This window comes from Vigna unguiculata, chromosome 5 (genome assembly GCF_037176805.1).
Source record: "Vigna unguiculata cultivar grain cowpea cultivar isolate G323 ecotype 2 chromosome 5, ASM3717680v1, whole genome shotgun sequence".
Classification (NCBI taxonomy): domain Eukaryota; kingdom Viridiplantae; phylum Streptophyta; class Magnoliopsida; order Fabales; family Fabaceae; genus Vigna; species Vigna unguiculata.
This window is the reverse complement of record NC_140796.1, coordinates 50,551,302-50,572,299: the sequence shown is the minus strand read 5'-3', so window position 1 is coordinate 50,572,299 and position 20,998 is coordinate 50,551,302. Positions and strand designations below refer to the sequence as shown.

Sequence of the window (20,998 nt, the reverse complement as noted above, 5' to 3'; positions counted from 1 at the left end):
ATAAAAAAAAACACACACACACAATGAAACTAACATATTGAATTATAATCAGAAACATTAAATAACTTAAATAAATACTAATTCATGTTTGTAATGTAATACATAATTGACTTGAAATATTTCATGTATTTTTACATTATTTTATTATTATTTTATTGCAATTTAGTTTATATAATAACTTGTAAAGTCATCTAGACAACGTTAATTTGAGTTTAAAAAAATAGGATTAAGTATGTTTTTAGTTTCTAAACTTCGACGTAAAATTGAAAATTGTTTTTGTTCTAAACTTTGATATATTTGATCTTGAAACGTTAATAATAAATGAATATACGGTCTTCCTAACCCAACTTCCTTAAATATACGCGTCATATTTTAGGATGGTGTTTGAATTGTTTATAACGTTTTAATATGTTTCAACTCAAATGTCAGACTAAAACACTATTTAACCCGCCTAAAAAATTAAGGTTATTAATTTAAAGGATAATGTTAATTCAATTTTAAAATTTGAGTATCAAAATGTATCAAAGTTTATGATTTGAACGAATTTCAATTTTGTGTTCAAATTTAACAATAAAAACATATTTAACCATAAAAATAAAGTCACATTATAGATTTTAGTTAAAGACTGAATAGTAATTAATTAATTAATATGATACCTTGCACCCCAAAGAGCAAAAACGAGAAGAGTTTGAAATATTTCTGCTGCATATGTTGCAAAGAGAAGTGCTGCAACTTTTACCAGTTCCTTTGTTCCTATGCACATCAAAACCCCTCTTGTTCATAAAAAGAACGTTAAACTTATTTATTACGTACGGTTGAATCTCACTCGTGTCCAATGCATCTTTGATATCTTTGACTCTCACTACATTCTGATATGATGATCTTCTTATCTAGATGACACATATGAAACTCGTCAACATCTAACTTTCAAAATTGTTAAAATCTAATGAAGAAATACCATTAACTACTTAATAAGATTACACACTCACTTGAATTGTTCGGTGGTTCTTGTGACAGTATTTGACACAGTGTGAGCACAATGGTTTATTAATTTTTGTAGGAAAAGATTCTTAATGTATAATATGTCTACATTTTTTGGTCCAATAACTTGTGATACACATTTCATATCATTCTAACCTTTTTAATATGGCCAATTTATTTTAAATGTTTGTTTAAGTTTTTATATTTATGATTCTCTTAATTTAAAATAAACTAGGTCTTGACCGTGCATTTGCACTAGTCTTTTATTTTTTTATTTTTAATTATGTGTTAAAAAAATAATAAATAATTATTATGTGTAATTTTATGAAGTCTTATAACTATATTTACTTATAGATATAATATTTAAGTATTCGTTAAAGTATTTATATCTATATTTTTGTTAACAAATTCTGACATAATCTTGGTTTTGTATTTTTGCTTTGTACGGGATTTATAATACACAATTTTTGTACATTTTATTTAGGCAATGATTGTGTATATGCATTTTATTTTAATTTTATATAGAACTCAAAAGTTTAATTATAATTTTTGACTATTTTTATTATTAATAGGATTAAATATTTTTTGATCCCACAAGTTTTAGTAAAATTTGGAATTAGTCCCTATTCAAAAATTTTAACAAATTTAATCCTTCATCTTTAAAATGAATGAATTTAGTCATTTTAACCAAATTTTGTTAAGTTTATCTAACATTTCAAGCGCATTTCATGATAGTATTTTAATTGTTTACACTGTTTGACATATTTTTGATTTAATGTTAACTCAAATATTATCATGGTAAGACCCGGAAAAAATTAAAATAAAAGGGAAACACATGGACAAAATTAATGGCTTGATTAATATTGTTGATTTATTTAATTTAATTAGGTTATTAAATTATGAAATATGAAACACTTATTATTTGAGTGATTTAAGTTATTGATGTATTTACAATAATTATTTAAGTGATGTAAGTTATTGTTTTATTTATTTTACATTTTAATATTATATGTAATGTTGAAAATATATGATTATTATTAAGTAGTGCGTATTCCAACATGAGAAAGAAATTTTCGTGGTGGCTGGAGAGTGAGTTTGTGCGTGCAGTTCGATTGTGGTCGGGTTCGTTTTTTGGTTTTAACTACTTTTTTTTTCAATTATGGCTATGGCGGATGAACAATATGAAGTAACGTCTGTGCAGCATATATGTTTTAGTTTATTTTTTCTTCTTGTTTTCTTTTGCTGTGGGGCCCATATAATTTCCATTAGTTTTTCTCTCTCTTCTCCATTTGATAAATCACGATGCATGCATACAGTAGGTTATTTGTTTGGTTGCTATGTCACCTAAATTTTTCTCTGCTACGATTCGTTTTAAAAGAAAACGTTACTGAATGCAACTTTTTTTTCTATTTCGTTTTCCTTATCAAATTCGGTTGCTGTCACATACAAATAAACGACCAAACCAAAAACTTGAGAAAGCCTCATAATGTCACCCTTACGGTTCCCTCTAATATACGGGATAAGAGAAAAAGTCGGGCCTGCACATTCGTGAACTTCATTCATCAAAAATGAATATTTTATTTTTTTTTAAAATAAAAACAGAAAAAACTAGGAATAATAGGAGATAAATCTAGTTTTAAATTTTAGGGTTTTGAGAGGGAGAAAGAAGAGTTGGAAAAAGAAGAGAAACATGGAGAATGAAAGAGAAGACGGCGGGAGTGAAGAAACGCGTAAAATGAGACCATTGGGTAGGGGAAGCCAACGTTTTGTATATTATTCTTTAACTTGTTTTCTGTTTTTGCTCTTCTTGGTCATCATTTATACCGTCATTGCTGGCATGGATTCTGTGGTTGTGTTATCGTTCCAATATTGCATGAAACTTTGTGAGTGGGATGATTTATATGTGTGCATGGTGCCACTGTTTTTACTTGCATTTTTCTTTTTCTTTTTCATGCATGAGCCAAAGTCATGGATGATGGCTTAGTCAAGAGTTAATGGTATATAGGGGATCCAAGTTTTTGAATTTGAGTTTGTCTTTCGTTCATGTAAGCGGGTGTGCATCGTCTTCACTCATGAAGAAACACAAGGGGTTGAGGTTTAAGTTTTGTTGTTCACGTCTTCCTTGGTTTAATCTTTTGAAAGTATGTACCCAATGAATTCCGTGACAGTGCTTGCACATTTTTGTATGTCATTGTCGTTTTTCTTTCCTTGCTTTTAGACTTAAAGAGGAAATGTAATCATGGTGTTAACACCCATTCGGATTTCTGTTGCTATACACAAGGGTTCCTTATTTTCTCTTTCTTCCTTTTCCATTCAGCTTTATGAAAATGCATTTGGTAGTGCAACTTTACGTTGCAAAGCTTGTCTGTTAGGGGTAGTCTTTTGTGAAATTGGTCATATGCATGCTCAAATTGCTTTCTTTCTCTTTCTTACTTTATAACCACCACACTTTTAGATATTTTATGGAGGGACCCACGTATAAGGTTAATTTTCTCTTCTCTAGACTCTATGTTGCAGGGATGAAACATGTTTTCCTTCATTCACTAGTTTTTTTTATATTTTTCGGTTAGTATTTTCTTTATTTCAATATTATATTATTACTTCGTACCACTTTGCCATTTAATTTGCTATTTCTTTGCCAAGCCATTCACGTAAATGCTTAAAAATCTAGGTTAGAGTTATGATGTTATTTTACTTGGATGGATCCAAGGTTGCATGTGATTTTGTTTCTTTTTCCTTTGGTGCAATTTCACTTTCGTGAGGGGTATAGCATGAGAGTGAGAAACTTTCCGTGGGCCATGGTTCATGTAGTTTAGGGGTAGTGTTTTCTTTAGTTTTTAAAGTGCAACATTTGGGTGGTGCAGAGACGTGAAAATGGTGTAGTTTATTTCTCATGGTTTTCTTCATGTATGGTTGGGAGCCTTTCACACGTGGTGTCATAGTTTAGGTTAGCCAGTGATTTTATTGGTTTTTCTTATTCACATGTAAGGTGAAGTTCACTTGAAAGCATGTTTTCTTTCATTATAGACAAAAAATTCAATTTTCTTTATCCAATCCACTTTTGCTCCAATCCAATCCATTTATAATCCATTTTATTAAAAATCCATTTAATGGATCTGGATTTCAATCTAATCTACATTTTATATATTTTATTTATTGGATATCCATTTTATAAATCAAGATTTTTAAATATAGATAATCCAAAAAATCCAGTCCAAATTTTCAATTTAAAATTTTAGTTGGGTTAGACTAAAGGTTGAGATGGACTAGGCTAAATTCAGACTCGGACAGACCTTGCTCGACGACCTATACGGATTGGGAAGGTCTGACAACCATAAGAGGTTGGGCGAGCCTAAAGATATGAAAGAACTAGGCGGGCCCGACAAACTGAACGAGTCGATCGGGCCCAACGATTTGGAAAATTTGAGTGAGTCCGATGACCTGAACGGGCCAGGCGGGCCCAATATAATAACTATTTTTTTTCTTAATACATAATTTAGAAAAATCCTTATACATAATTAAAAAAGAGTTATTATATGATTGTTACGGTAAAAATACGTAAAATTCAAAAATTTTACTTTCTTATATTATGTAAATATAAATATAATTATAATATTTTATAAATTATTTAATTTTTCAAAAATAATAATTTAATATTTTTCTTAACATATAATTAAAAGAAAAAAAAGAAAAAAACAAAACAAAAAGAACCGTATCGTCAAAACCTAGTTTAGGATAAATAATTAAAAATTTGGATCGATTGCTACTTTTCTGGTTCGTCATTTGTTGTGCACTTCAAGTTTTCTCTCGGTTGTCTCTGCGGCACTCCAAGTTTTCTCTCGGTTGTCTCTGCTGCATTCTGCTGCTTGGTAATGGTGCCATCACTTTAATGTTTTTTAACTGTTCTTCGGTGTGCGTTTGTGACTAAATTTACAGAGGAAATATGATGTTTTAAATGGAGCTTATGGTAACCATTGCATTATTGCATTATTTTGACATATTTGGGGAGTTCCTGTAGTATTGTTTTGAAATTCTTTGCGCTCTCCATTCATATACAGGAAGATCTATTTAGCTTGGTAATGGTACCATCACTTTAATGTTTTTTAACTGTTCTTCGGTGTGCGTTTGTGACTAAATTTACAGAGGAAATATGATGTTTTAAGTGGAGCTTACGGTGTACTGTTAGGTTCTGGAATGTAATTGATGAATTGGATTCTGACCGTATACGATTGAGTCTGTAAACATTGCATTATTTTGACATATTTGGGGAGTTCCTGTAGTATTGTTTTGAAATTCTTTGCGCTCTCCGTTCATATACAGGAAGATCTATTTAGCTTGGTAATGGTGCCATCACTTCAATGTTTTTTTCGGTGTGCGTTTGTGACTAAATTTACAGAGGAAATATGATGTTTTAAATGGAGCTTAGGGTGATACTGTTAGGTTCTGGAATGGAATTGATGAATTGGATTCTGACCGCATACGATTGAGTCTGTAACCATTGCATTATTTTGACATATTTGGGGAGTTCCTGTAGTATTGTTTTGAAATTCTTTGCGCTCTCCATTCATATACGGGAAGATCTGTTTAGCTTGATTTTTATGGCTAAGAATTTATATGCAGAAAATGACAAAATCCAATAACCAAACAAGGAGTCGAGTCGTCAAAGGCAAAGTTGGAACATCTAACACAAGAAAAATGATGAAAGTGGTGGGGGCACTTGAGAAAGAGAAGCTCAACATAGCTCATATGGAAGCGGAGCTTGCCAATGTCAGGGAAAAACGAAAAGTGATTTCTGCTCGACTGAAAAAAGTATGGAGGGGAATAAAATTTTGTTTGAAAAGAATAGAAGAGGTAGATGGAGCTGTTTTACTTAGCTGTTTTACAATGATTTATTAGGTGTTTTACTTTTTGATGGTTTGTTATATATTTATTTTTTTGTGTTTAACATGCTAGATGGGGCTGAAAAATCCAGAACGCAAGGATGAGGATGAGGAGAGTCTAAAGCTGTGAGAAGGGAAACATTATCCCTTGGCAGTGGAGGTGCCGGAGGTCTGTTGAATAGCAAATAAAAGAAGTTTCTCAGTCTTATCTGGTGTTGTGTGTACTGTCTGAGTGATTAGTGCTAGTTTCTTTGACCTAACACATTGCCCCGTTAAAAGACAATTGTTGCGCAAATTCTATTGTAAGCAACTCATTTTCTAGTTGACACTTTTTCATTAGACTTCAATTCAACAACCTAACCTTCACAATTTACAAAAGAAGTTTTTTAGTCTTATCTGGTGTTGTGTGTGCTGTCTTGAGTGATTATTGCTGCAGTTTTGGTTTCTTTAATCAAAGAAACTAACACATTGCCCCGTTAAAAGACAATTGCGCAAATTCTATTGTAAGCAACTCATTTTCTAGTTGACACTTTTTCATTAGACTTCAATTCAACCACCTAACCTTCACAAATTATATAAACCGAAAGAGGAAAAGAAGCACAATAAACTAGTGAGATGAAAGAAAAACTACTAGTAGTTAATAAAATTGGAAAAAATACAATTACTTTATTGCGATGCTAATTTAGTTTCAGGAGTTCCAATAAGATAGATTAGTTGATGTGTTACTTGGCAGTATCTTCCTGTTAACAAGTTATTCTTCACATTTAATGGAACAAAAATCCAACAAGAATAACAGTTCAAAGATGAACTTCTGCAATCAAATAATATGCACTTAAAATCATAAAGTCACATTAAGGATATGGGAACCTACAATCATCAAGAAGACAGAGCTTCAGTAGCATCCTTAATATACACAAAGGTTCTCTGGGATTGGCCAACCACAGAGGAGATTCTGCAAAAAATGTTTAGAACATTAATTCAAAAATATTGAGCAGCATACATTCAATGTTAAACAAAGTTCTAAATCTCATAAACTCACTATTAGAGCATGACAGAACCCGAGGAACACCCTCACTTGGACCATCAATGCCGGGAATGAAATCCATTTGTGGTCCAATCCAATTAAAAGGCCTCCAATTGTGAATTACAATCCATTTTAACCGCCCTCAGCTGTCAACAACACCATCTCAGTGAGACAAAAATCAATTCATGAAATTATTTTAAGTCTTTACACAAAGAGTAAATAGAAAACAGCTTAGTATAACCATCTCTGCTTTTCAATCGAACCAAAAAACAAGGAGACTCATCCTCCTTCACTACGTAGTATGCAAGATCCTAACACCACAACGAAACAACATTATGATAGATCCAGACTAAGACAGATATGCACAATCCCTGTATGATCTTATTATGGCTATTATTCCTTCACTTGAATAAGAACAGTAACAACAATCGTTTACAACTTTAAAGGTCTTTCGAGAGGACCCTCTTCTCTCCTAAACTCCCACACTCCAAGACAATTCCAAAAAACTGCCCACCAATCCTAAAACACAGACTATTTATTTTAGTCTGTCTGCAGGAGGTTATAACTGCAGGAGGTTATAACTGCCTCTCTGCTTTATTCCTCCTAGTGTAGACCTTGCCACTAAACCTATCAATACCCCCTCCATGAAGATTCACCTTGTCCTCAAGGTGAAATTCAGGGAACTCCTTGATGATGGTTGCTGCTGTTTCCCAACTATTTTCACTGTTTGGAAGATGCTTCCATTGGATTAAAACTTCCATGTCGCCCCTGCTATTAATTTGTGTATCCAACAGTGTTGCAGGGTAAACTTCTAATATCAACTCTTCTGTAAGCGCTGTGGGTAATGCCTGGACAGGAGTGGCCGGTTGGACCGCGCGTTTGAGCAAGGATACATGAAAAACTGGGTGGATTCTGCTGTGATCAGGTAGTGCGAGCTTGTATGCAACCGTCCCTTCGACAATTTGGAAAGGTCCGTAGAACCTAGGACTGAGCTTTTCATTTGGTCTGCGTGCTAAAGATTTCAATCTATAAGGCTGCAGTTTAAGATAAACCCAATCACCTATTTGATACTCCACATCACGTCTATGTTTGTTAGCCTGCACCCGATTTTGCTCTTGAGCTCTGCATAGGTTCCTTTTTAACTCCTGTAATAGGTCATCACGTTCCTGTTGGAGTTGATTAACACTTTCGATTTTAGATGGAATGGTGGTGCCCTGTAAAAGTAACGGAGGGTCTCGTCCATATAGAGCTTTGAAAGGAGACATTTTTGTAGAGGCACTGTAATTTGTATTAAACCAAAATTCAGCCCATGGCAACCATTGTGGCCACTTCCGTGGTTGAGAACCTGTCATACAACGGAGGTAGGTCTCTAAACAGCGATTAACAACCTCTGTTTGGCCATCGGATTGAGGATGGTAAGTTGTACTGTATTTAAGTTTGGTGCCTGCATGTCTAAACAATTCTCGCCAGAAATTACTCAAGAATAATTTGTCTCGATCGGAAACTATGGTGGAAGGAAATCCATGTAGTTTGACAACTTCGTTAATGAATAATTGAGCTACCTCAACTGCTGTGAAAGGGTGAGCCAAGGAAAAGAAATGAGCATATTTGGTGAATCTGTCTACCACCACCAGAATAGTGTCTTTGCGCTGGACTTTGGGCAACCCTCCAATAAAGTCCATTAAGATGTCAGACCAAACTTGGGTGGGAATTGGTAATGGCTGTAAAAGTCCAGCAGGCGCTAATGTTTCTGTTTTGTTGCGTTGACATATCTCACATTGCATTACAAACTCCTTGATGTCTCTTCTCATGCCTTCCCAATAGACTACACTTGCTATCCTCTTAAAAGTGCGAAAGTACCCGCTGTGGCCCCCTAAAGGAGATTCATGCAGCTCCTTAATGAGGGAAGGTATGCGAGAATACTTCTTAGGTAGCACCAATTTCCCCTGATAGAATAATCTCCCTTTCCGTAACTCATAACCTTCCCGAGCTTTAGAATTCACTAACAATTCTTGGATTAAAGAAATCAACTTAACGTCCTGCTGAATTTCTTTCTCCCAAGTCTCCCATTCATCAGTTTGGAACATAGACACAGCCCTAAAATATTCTCTTCTGGATAACGCATCAGCCACTTGATTTTCTTTGCCTGGTCGAAAACGAATTTCGAAATCATACCCAATGAGTTTGGAAGCCCATTTAAACTGTTCTTCTGTCAATAACCTCTGCTCAGTGAGAAACTTTAAACTTTTTTGGTCTGTAATGATAATAAAATGGCTACCCATTAGGTAGTGTTTCCATTTTTGGACTGCTTGAACTATTGCCATCAACTCCCTTTCATACACAGACTTCCGTTGACCCCTGTCTGACAAAGCTTGGCTCCAAAAAGCAAGGGGTCTACCCTCCTGTAACAACACAGCCCCCAAACCTTTGCTAGAGGCATCAGTCTCCAAGGTGAAGGATTTAGAAAAATCCGGTACTGCCAATACGGGCAATTGTGAAACCGCACCTTTAAGACTGTTAAACGCCTGTTGAGCTGTTGCAGACCATAGAAATCCCTCCTTAGTCAATAATTGTGTAAGAGGTTTGGCAATCTTACCATACCCTTGCACAAATCTTCTATAATAGTCGGTTAACCCCAAAAATCCTCTCAAAGCCTTAGCATCCTTAGGAACAGGCCAATTCCACATAGCTTCAACCTTCTTTGGATCTGCAGCCACACCTTCCTTGGAAATGATATGGCCTAGATATTCCAAACTCTGCTGTCCAAAACTGCACTTCTTTTGGTTGAGTTTCAATTTATGCTGCTGCAATACTTGTAGGATTTCCAGTAAATGTTCCACATGCTTGTCCATAGTAGGGCTGTATATCAAAATGTCATCAAAGAAGACGAGCACAAACTTCCTTAAAAATGGTTTAAGGATATGGTTCATCAAGGACTGAAAGGTGGCTGGAGCGTTAGTTAGCCCAAAGGGCATGACTAGAAACTCATAATGACCATCATGAGTGCGGAAGGCCGTCTTCTCAACGTCACCTTTGCGCATGAGAATCTGATGATATCCGGATTTTAAATCCAATTTGGAGAAAGTAGTTGCCCCAGCCAATTCATCTACCAATTCTTCTATAACAGGAATAGGGAATTTGTTTGGAATAGTGATTTTATTGAGAGCCCTATAGTCCACACAAAACCTCCACCCTCCATCTTTCTTTTTGACCAATATGATTGGGCTTGAATAAGGACTGATACTGGGCCTGATGATTCCAGCTTGCAACATCTCTTGCACCAGTCTCTCGATCTCATTCTTTTGGTGGGGCGAGTACTTGTAGGGCCTGAGGTTAGGAATAGAACCACCTTCTTGAATATGAATGGCATGATCATAGGTGCGGCTAGGAGGTAGGCCAACTGGATCATGGAAAACTTCTTCATTCCCTTTCAATATTTCCACTATTTCTGTAGGAACCTTGATGCCTGATGCCTCTTGGTCCTGGTCCCATGTAATGAAATAACATGCTTCTTTATTTTTCAAATCATGCAACATGGATTTGAAGGAAGATTCTGATTTAGACAGTGTGGGATCACCCACCAGAAGTTTCTCCTTCTCACCCTTACCAATTGTCAACCTCAAATTCCTGAAATCAGCTCGCACCTCGCCAAGAGATGCTAACCATTCCAGTCCTAAAACCAGATCAGCACCACCTACTGTGAAAACAAAAAAATCTTGTTGAATTTGCAGGCCCTGTAAATCCAAAATGAACCCTGTACACTTCCCTTGGCACTGTACCTTGTGCCCATCTCCCACCTGGACCACGTAAGGCCGAGTCTTCTCCTGTTGTAATCCACATTTAGATATCAATTCATGTGAAATGAAATTATGGGAAGCACCACAGTCTAATAAAACCACCACGTCCTCTTTCCCAATTGATCCCCACAGTTTCCAAGACTTCTTAGTAGTAAGACCAGCCATGGTACACATTGATAATTGCAAGGTCTGGCTTCCGTCCTCCAATGCTTGCGCCTGATTGGAATTCTTGTCTGGCAAAGCATCCAATCCTGATAATTCCTCTTCTGACATAAGCAACATGTGTAATTGTTTATTTCTACACATGTGGTTGGGGCCGAATTTTTCATCGCAACGAAAACATAACCCTTTTTTGATCTTATCTTGCAACTCTTCTTGGGTTAATTTTCGAAAAGGAGCCCCTCTTGGCCGCTGCATTCCCGAGGTACTGCAACTTGTACTCGCAACTTCACTGCCCTCCCCTCTTCCTTTATTGGAGCCATCCAGAACTACGGAATTTCCTCCTTCCTTGGAATAACTTCTGGTTACCGAGAAAGGTTTGTAAGTGCTGTTGGTTTTGGTAACTACTGGTGGTATTGTTTTGGCTGTCACCCTTATCTTTTCTTCCACCATTTGGGCCTTCATCATTAATTCAGCCAGATTTGCAGGTTCATACAGTTTTACCTCTGCCTTGACCTCTTCCTTTAATCCATTCAAGAAAATACCGACCAAGTAATCTTGGTTAATTCCCTTCAAGAAACCGGCATATTGTTCGAATTTCTCAATGTAATCCTCCACACCGCTTGTTTGTCTTAACCCAATCAGAATTTCAAAAGGGTTTTGTAACATATTCGGTTGGAATCGACGCACCACAGCTACCTTGAATGCATCCCACTTTGGAATGGGGTTGCATGTTTCCCACCACTGGAACCAATTCAATGCTTTTCCTTCTAAAGCAATCATAACAGCCCTCATTTTTTCCTCATCACTGACTTCTTTTAATTTGAAATACCTTTCCAGCCTATTAATCCACCCATAAGCCTCTTCTCCAGCAAATACTGGAATATCCAGTTTTCTCCATGTGGAGGAGAACCCAGAGTGCCCTATCACGTTCTCATCATCCCCTGTTTTTCCTTCATTGACCACAGAATTGTCATCACAAGTTTTGTCCTTGACTGAAAGCTTTTCCACCACTACCGTAAGCCCCTTGATCATGTCTTCCAGTCTTTGAAACCGCTCATGTTGTTCATTTTCATTCTTGCCCTGATCTTGAACCAAATCTTGAATCATTCGTTCCAGTCCATCAATTCTTGACTCCATTCTGGTATTCACCATACCCTGTCCGTCCTGCTCCACAGAACCAAGATCGCCGCTCTGATACCAATTGATAGATCCAGACTAAGACAAATATGCACAATCCCTGTATGATCTTATTATGGCTATTATTCCTTCACTTGAATAAGAACAGTAACAACAATCGTTTACAACTTTAAAGGTCTTTCGAGAGGACCCTCTTCTCTCCTAAACTCCCACACTCCAAGACAATTCCAAAAAACTGCCCACCAATCCTAAAACACAGACTATTTATTTTAGTCTGTCTGCAGGAGGTTATAATTGCCTCTCTGCTTTATTCCTCCTAGTGTAGACCTTGCCACTAAACCTATCACATTATGAAAGAAAAAAACTCAAGATGAAACGAACAGCCACGTTATTGGTTGGAAAAGAAAAAAAGATTGCATTTTTATGATGGAACGAACAGAGAGTGAAACCAGATCTGCAATCTTGACGAGACTCTCAAGATAAAGTTGTTGTAAATGGTGTCGAGAGGGCGAGTGTTGTAATCCGCGGGAACCCAATTGTGTCTCAAACAAAAACAAAAAAGATTGCATTTTTATAAGATAAAGAGTGAAACCAGATCTGCAATCTTGATGAGACTCTCAAGTCGAGAATCGATGTTAAGGCAATAGAATTGGATGCGACCAGCACAGGGGAGCGTGTCGCGTTTCAAGAAGGTGTTTGGTTTTGCCGTTGTTGCAAAGCAAAAACCTTGTGAGGAGTTTCATTCATGAGCTTCTCGCAGAGGTGACACCCAATGAAGCCACCGGCACCTATCATGTAGATGGTGATTGGTTTTATGGGGTTTCCGTCCAGATCCAATCGCCGTAACCATTAATGTGAGAGTGTCTCTGTGGGAAGAGAAAAGGAAATGATGTCTCCTAAGTACAGATCTTTTTATGTATTTGATTCCTTTTTTTTTTATCTCCTTTTCAATAACTAATATTTTTAGTTTTTATGATATATAAAAAGCTGCTAATAATAAAAAATAAAAATATTTTCATTATAATTATAATTATAACAGTTAATACAAGTAAATATTTTAGTAATTTAACTTTTTTTTATAATTTAACTTTTTTATTTTAGTAATTATTATTTATTGTAACAATATTTTTAAATCTATTTGTTATCATAAAAAAAATTAGACATGCCGTTATCTGTCACTAATAATAATTATATCATTTCTTATAATGTACAATAACAATGCACTTAAATAAAAAATTTTGATTAAAAATTTGAAGTCTGTGATATATTCTATTTTATCCACAAAATTAAAGTCGATTGAAAGCTTAGTTGTGTGACCGAGGTGTTCACTGACCAATCCTAATTTTATTCGCATTAATTACTCTTTCAACTATCGGGATTTAAATTTCTTTTTAAATAATAAACTATAAAAATATTCTTTACATGTTGAAGACTTAACTTTCCATCTCAGTACTCCAATGTAATTGGGTTTTATAAACTTTATTTTCAAGGTTGTTTCACATGATTTTGCCATCAAAATTTTAAATTTTTATAAATTAAAAAATGTTTTGTTAAATATTTAATAACAGAACAAACATCAATCAGACCTAAGCCCAACTATATAAGACGTTGACACCACTTTCAATTAGAGATGTCAACATGACAAGTAGGGTATGAGTAGTAGGTCTCCTACACCCTATGTGCCGGATAAATATCTGCCTCATACTCGTACCTATATTTATGCAGGTATCCGTTATGTGGGTACCCGCATATTTTTTTAATATCCACGGGCATCCACAGATACTCGTGGGTATTTATAAAAAGAAAATTTTAATATTTAACAATATATTTTAACCATAAATTCAAATAAAAATACATCCATAACATTTATAAATTTTAAAACAGGGCAAATAACCAATTTAAACCATGTTAAATGACAGTTTACAAGAATATGGAGATTTTTTAAAACCAATTGATAAAAAAAATAACCTATTCAATTTCAATGTGTTAATGTTTTAATCATATTTTTTTAATTTAAATTATAATATAACGGTTACAGGTATTCACAGATACTATGATACTTGTACCCACTAGGGATGGCAACGGGGCGGGGCGGGTGTAAGACCCGTGAAATTTAATTAATTAAATAAATATTTAATTAATAAATGCAGGTAGGAGAATTAATTATGACACTAATTAGGAGTGGAATGATGTGGAAAAGTATTAGCTTAAGTGGTTGAGAGTACTTTGATTGTGTGAGAGGATTTAGGTTTGAGTCCTATGTATGCCATTTTTGTGTTATTATTAATTGTTATTTTAATATAGCATTATCATGTTGTGAAATAATATGATAATTGAATTGTGATTGTTAGCATGAAACATGAGTTGACATGATGGTTTGATATTGATTTAGCATTGGTAGGGTGAAGGGTTCAAATCTTAGTGAACTCAAATTGAACATTTTTTAGTCATTGTTTTTGGTTTTGACATAAAGGTGAAGGGTTAACGTAAACCCTAGAGAAATGGCCCCCAAGAGGGGGAGGGGAGGCTGAAAACGGATCATAAAGGGGTCCATGAATGGCAATTAAAATCCCAATTAAGTTTGGGAGAGATTTGAGAGGCTGAATAGAGAGGAGCCATATTCCAGAAACCGCTTGGCGGGCTATACATAGCTGCTAGGCGACTCATCTATTTCTGCACATATTGTTGTGTTTCTGGGTGCTTGGCGGTGAATCCTGGTACCGCCAGGCGACTCAAAGCTTGTGACTATTCTGGGTGTTTCTACATAACCCGCCTGGCGGGATTGGTTGTGACCGCCAGGCGGCGCGGGTTCGATACTCGTTTTAGGGTTTTTCTGTGCGTTTGGCGTGAATTGTTCGGAGGGAAAGCAAGGGGTGGGTCTTAGGAGATGATCTGGTGTGGAAATGTTGTGATTTTTAGTGTGATTAAGAGCGAAATTCGATGGAACAGTGATAAGGTGGTTTAGGGTTAGATAAATGGAGTTTTCCTATCGGGAGGCTTACAGGTGTGTAAAAAGGCTTTGGAGAATTCGCTAATGGATGTGTGTTTAAACTGAATGTGAGCATTGGAAATTCATTGGCTTGGATAGTGTACATTTGCGAGAATGAGGAATGGATGGAGTTGTTGGTATGGTGGTTCTGGCAAATTACCAGAAGAGTAAGCACCGCCTGGCGGCATGGGGCTTGCCGCTAGGCGCCAGTGCAGTGGTGGTACCGCTGCGTGTTTGGGGCGACGTGCTATGGCTTAAGTCCAGTTTCAGACTAATTGGGAGTAGAAGATTGGAGTTGTGAGGCTTGGGAAGGATTGATGGGGAGGTTCTTGAGCATGAATTAGAGAGGGGTGAGAGTAGTTGGGGAATAAGAGTATTAGTAATTACAGGTCTTGCTATTATTATATCATAACATGGAATGTGGCTTGGAATGAGTTGGGCACAAGAGGATTAAAGACTGGAATAATTGTTGTGAGAGAATATAACTTCAGGTTAGTAGAAGAAATGGGAATAAATCAAGAGGGGCTACAATGACTATAACTAAAGTTGAGTAATTAGCAAGGTGGAAATGATTGTAATGTGGTAGTGCTGACTAAGGTAGAATATGAGAGGAACCAAGTCTTACCGTGGGCGGTCAGAAATGAATGAACAGGAGTGAATTGGATAGTAAGTTAGTCACTGTGTAGGTAATACCACAAACTGGATAAAATAGCTTAATCCGTGAGGGTTAATTATTAGTTCAATTGGTGCAGAGTGGTAAGGAAAACCAGTACAATAGCATCACTAAGATGGCGCCTGGCGGGGACTGGTAGACCGCCAGGCGGGAGCCACAAGGTTCGCGAGGTCTGGTACGAGTCCGCCTGGCGGTGGATGGAGTTGCGCCAGGCGGTTATGTGGTGTTTTGTGAGGATTGAGCGTGGATGCGCCTGGCGGTGTGGACTATTTCCGCCAAGCGGTGTTTTCAGCTGATGAGGATTTTCAAGCGCTTGGCGCCTGGCGGTACGTGTCCCCCGCCAGGCGGTCTGGAAGCTGTGGCGCCTAGCGGTACGTGTCCCCCGCTAGGTGATTTGGCTGCTGTAAGTCCTAGTTATTAGACTTTGTAGGGTGTTCTACAAGGCTTTTGGTGGTGCTTCAAAGGTAAGATTGTTGGGTTCCTTAAGTTGAGCTCAGAACGTATCCCTTGAGTTGAGCTCGGGATAGGGGTTAAGCACGTACATTCCTCGAGTTGAGCTCGGAATGGCATTCCTTTGAGTTGAGCTCGGGATGGCGGATGAACACGAGGAACCCTTGAGTTGAGCTCGGGTTGGCGAGTGTTGCCGGTGTGAGTGTGCTGGTTGTGGCCAGTACGGATGGGTCGTTAGATTGCCCTCCTCAGTTGTTGACTGACAAGTTTGGTAGTATTGGGACGTTACAGACTATGTTCGTAATTAGGAACTCCACATGGCGTAGCGGTGTGTGATCCGTAGCATTGGTTCCCGCACGTGCTCTGTCGGTTGTGGCCGATAGGTTTGGCAGCAAATTACCTTGGGGTAATCACTAGAAGAGGTAGAACCCGAATGGTCTGGTTGTGGCCAGACGTTAGAGAATTGATTAAGAGATGGTACTTTGATACTTGTGGAGCTTATATCTGTTAATTGGTTATATGATATCTATTATGATGTATGTTGTTTTCATAAGCTCACCCTATCTGCTTGTGTTTGGCGATGATCATGTACGCGGTACACGTGAGCAGAAGATGTTGATGCAGGTGGAGCCGGTGATGCTTAGTCGCGAGTGGGGGTTCTATTGGGGGAACTTCTTATATTTACTTTATTTGCTTTTGGAAACTATTGTAAGCCCTGATGGGTGAAACTATAACATTGTTATTTTGGTTTATGGAGTGAATGTTTATAAACTTTATCCGATCATTTAATAAATTTTAAATTTCCCGCGCTTTTGGGAAATGAGGTTATTCATAAATGCGATGACTTTATATATTTAATTGTTTTATTTATTTAAACCAGTAATATCCTGACGGGATGTTAGGGCACGGGTTTCGCTATCCCATACCCATCCCCGTAAAAAAAAATCATCCTCATCCCCATACCCAAACCCAACAAGTATTAAACTTTTGACCCATCCCCATTCCCACCGAGTAACGGGTATAATCTCGTACCCATACCCATACCCATTTTCTTACTACTTCAATATTAATTTTAATTAATTTTTATAAAATAATAAAAAAATTATGATAAAGGAAACATAATATTATCAAATATTCAATATTAGAATGATGATTGTTTCTTCGATATCAAATACTTTAAAATAAATTATAATTGTTTACATTTTATATTATAATACCAAATAAAATTTCATGAGAACTAAAATAATTATTAAATTTGCAAATATTAATGAAACATAATTGATAAAATTTAAAAATATTTTTTAAAAAATATAAAAGAAAAACAAATATTCAAATTAAAATATATTTTAAATGTTTGTTTACTTCAATCTTTTAAATTCTAATAAATTTTTTTTATACACTAATAAAAGTTATAATACATCATTTGATTAAAATGATACAAAGAACATACTTGATATTTTAAATGTTTATTTACTTCAATATTTTAAATTCTAATAATTCTCCTTTTTATACACTAATAAAAGTTGTAATATATCATTTGATCAAAATGATACAAAGAACAAATAATAATCATAATAAAAGTTTAAAATAAATTATAATTTTTTACATTTTAGATTATAATACCAAATAAAATTTCATTAGAACCAACACATTTATTAAATTCGTAAACATTAATGAAACCTAGTTGATAAAATTTAAAAATATTTTTTAAAAAAATATAAAAAAAACAAATATTCAAATTAAAATATATTTTAAATGTTTGTTTACTACAATCTTTTAAAATCTAATGAATCTCTTTTTTATACACTAATAAAAGTTATAATACATCACTTGATCAAAATGACACAAATAACAAATAATAAACATAATAATAAAATTTTGACATAGATTTTGTATCTTTTGAACTTCAATATATGTTGGACAGTGACAAAAAAATATTCATAGCAATTACATTAAATTTTTATATTGTAGTAAGTAAAAGTTATTTATACAATTAAAGTGAAAAAATTACAGTATGATTAATAATGAGTTATAAAATAACAAATAATTAGATATAATATATCGAAATATTATTCTACATGATGAAAATAAACAATAAATAAAAATATTAAAAAACTAACAAATGTGTGTTTTAGAAATAATTTGAGAGACTATCAAAAGAAATTGCACAAAGGAAATCAAATGTATAATTAAGGTATGATAAGATGAAAAATACCTTAGAGAACTAAGAAAACTTTTCAAATATCAACATATATACTCAATGGTTGAAAAATAACGAAAATTATTTTAATGAAACTAAAGAGTTCTTCAAATTAAACAAAAATTAATAATAATAATAATAATAAGTAAAAAAATTATATTACCTTAAATTGAGAGTATAAACATTCTCATGTGAAAGGAAAATATATAACAAATAAAAATATTAAAAAATAATAGAAATATTCAAATGTGAGGCATAGATTTTTTTTAATTAACATATTGGAGATGCGAATGAGTTTCATAACAAACCAAATAATTAAAAGAAATAAAAAATAGAATATATATATATATATATATATATATATATATATATATATATATATATATATATATATATATATATATATATATATGGTTACTTAATTAATTGTGATTATTTTAATAATTTAAATGAGAATGGAAATGCGAGGATTCCCCGTCAAAACGGGGACGAAAAAAATAGTGAGTGGTCTGATATCGGGTGGAATATCCAAGAAAGTTCGTTAGAATTAGCTTTAACTTGGCTCTGATACCATGTTGGAAGTGAGCTTGTAAGGTGAAGTTTGCACCTCACTTATATATTGTGAATTGACCTTATCTCTAGTCTATGTGAGACTTCCAACACAACTAAAATTATTCAACAACAAACAAACTAAGTTAAGATAGAGGATGGAAGAAAAAAGGATAAAATTTTAAGAAAAGAAAAGAGAATATCATGAAATTTTTCAAATTTTTATATTTGTTGAGATAAAATTTTAAATCCCTTAATTTTAGATAATCAAATTAGTAATAATTTATAAGATTTTATTGTTTTAAAATTATTTACTCAAGCTAGGTATCTTTGTAATAAATCATGTAAAATTCTTGATAAAAAGTAATTACCCTTTAAAATGTCCATATCCAAATGAACTATAAACACGTTTTATCATATGTTTAAATAAATGGTTAAAGTTGTACGAGTGAACAAAACTTTTGAATGTGCACTTGGGTAAAGTTTTACCACCTTTGAAAATAAATCATTTTTACTCATTTTTTTTATCCTCCTAAATTTAGAAACTGGTCTCGTCGCTTTGTGTAGGCATAAAGTTTTTATGTAGAATTGTCATCCTTACTTCTCACGTTCTTACATAATGTCACGCAACACATTTTTAATGTAATTCTTTTTAATGGTAAAGTTACATCATAACTTTTATTTCTCTAGGAAATTCTCAAAATTCCCAAAAAGAGGGCACAAGAAATTACAACGTTATAAATTAATTTCTTATGATGAAGAAAATAAGAAGAAATGAAGATAATACGTGTGAGGTGGAAATCAAGGTGTTTACCAAAAGTAACTTTAGAATAAATATGTAGAATTGTTTAATATGAATATAATAGACTAATGGAGATATAAATTTTAGTTAAAAGGGGAGGGATTATGAGTTAGGGCTTAGAATACAAAGTGATTTAGTTGTCACGTAGAAACTAGTAATATCAAAAGGACCATCCGATATGTAAAAGTAGATTGAAACATATGAGTTAACTTATCACGAATTTAAGTTTGATTTGGTTGGATTGGAAAAAAATTCTAATTTTTTTTAAGATAAATTAAACAGAATAACTTACTTAATTTCTGGTTATTGAGTTGAATATGGATTGAACCGTGATTCAACAATAACAAGTCCTTCATTATTTGTTTTATTATTTTTTTTATAACTTTTATATTATAATCATTTACTACTTTTAATTATTTAGGTTGTCAATTTGATCTTTTTAAAAATTATAGTATTGTTCAATAACATTTAAATAATTTAAATGTTTAATTAATTTATTTGTAAAATTATTTAGATTGTCAATTTATCTTTTTAAAGACTATAATGTTGTTCAGTAACATTTAAATAATTTAAATGTTTAATTTATTTATTTGTAAAATTATGTAGGTTGACACTGTAATTTTTAACTAGTATTTTTATAATAATATCTAATTAAATATGTTAATGTGCTAAGAAATTTATATTTTGTAGGAAAAATATTTCTAATTAATCCCTCACTAATTTGCGATGATATAGTGAATGAATGAAATTGTAGTTTGTTCGTAACAAAATAGTTACAGATTTATCAAGACATATATCTGTAGTTAATTATTCTCAATTAAAATTATACTAAATAAAAAAGAAAATAATTTTTAATTTAAATGTTAATTTTTTTATGGGTACATGTTTATGGACATGAATTATTATGAATTAGAGAGTGAATAGTTATGAAGTAATTGTAATTAACAAAATAAAATTTGTGAGAATTAGTTATGGCTTAGCGAAAATAGAATTGCAACAAATTATCTACGGATTAGTGAGAACATTATTGTGACAAATTAACTATGGATTAGTGAGAACAAAATTGTGACAAATTGGTTATGGATTAGCATGACCAGTGTTGCGATAGATTAGTTACAATCTTATATGAGCAAAGTTGTGAAAAAGTAGCTACATTTCGCTAGAAATTATAAAACTTTCTCACTTCATTTATCAAACTTAGATGATACTTTGATTTTACTATAAAAAAATGAATTGAGTCAATCCACTTTGATTTGACTGTAATAAATATAAAATAAATTAAAGAACAAAACATCTTCACGTGACTTAACTCACCTAAACTACCAACTCCTGGTGGGTCAAGCTGGATTACAAA

The 20,998-nt window shown here is 34.0% G+C and overlaps 1 long non-coding RNA gene across 1 annotated transcript; it reads right to left on the bottom strand.

The window, feature by feature from the left end:
• Nucleotides 1-6,604: 6,604 nt before the first annotated feature.
• On the bottom strand, nucleotides 6,605-12,887 carry LOC146886525 (uncharacterized). The gene is made up of 3 exons (XR_014995299.1): nucleotides 12,574-12,887; nucleotides 6,901-7,031; nucleotides 6,605-6,813 (listed from the first exon to the last, which is right to left on the bottom strand). It is a non-coding gene; the product is annotated as an uncharacterized LOC146886525 (long non-coding RNA).
• Between the last annotated feature and the right edge of the window lie 8,111 nt (nucleotides 12,888-20,998).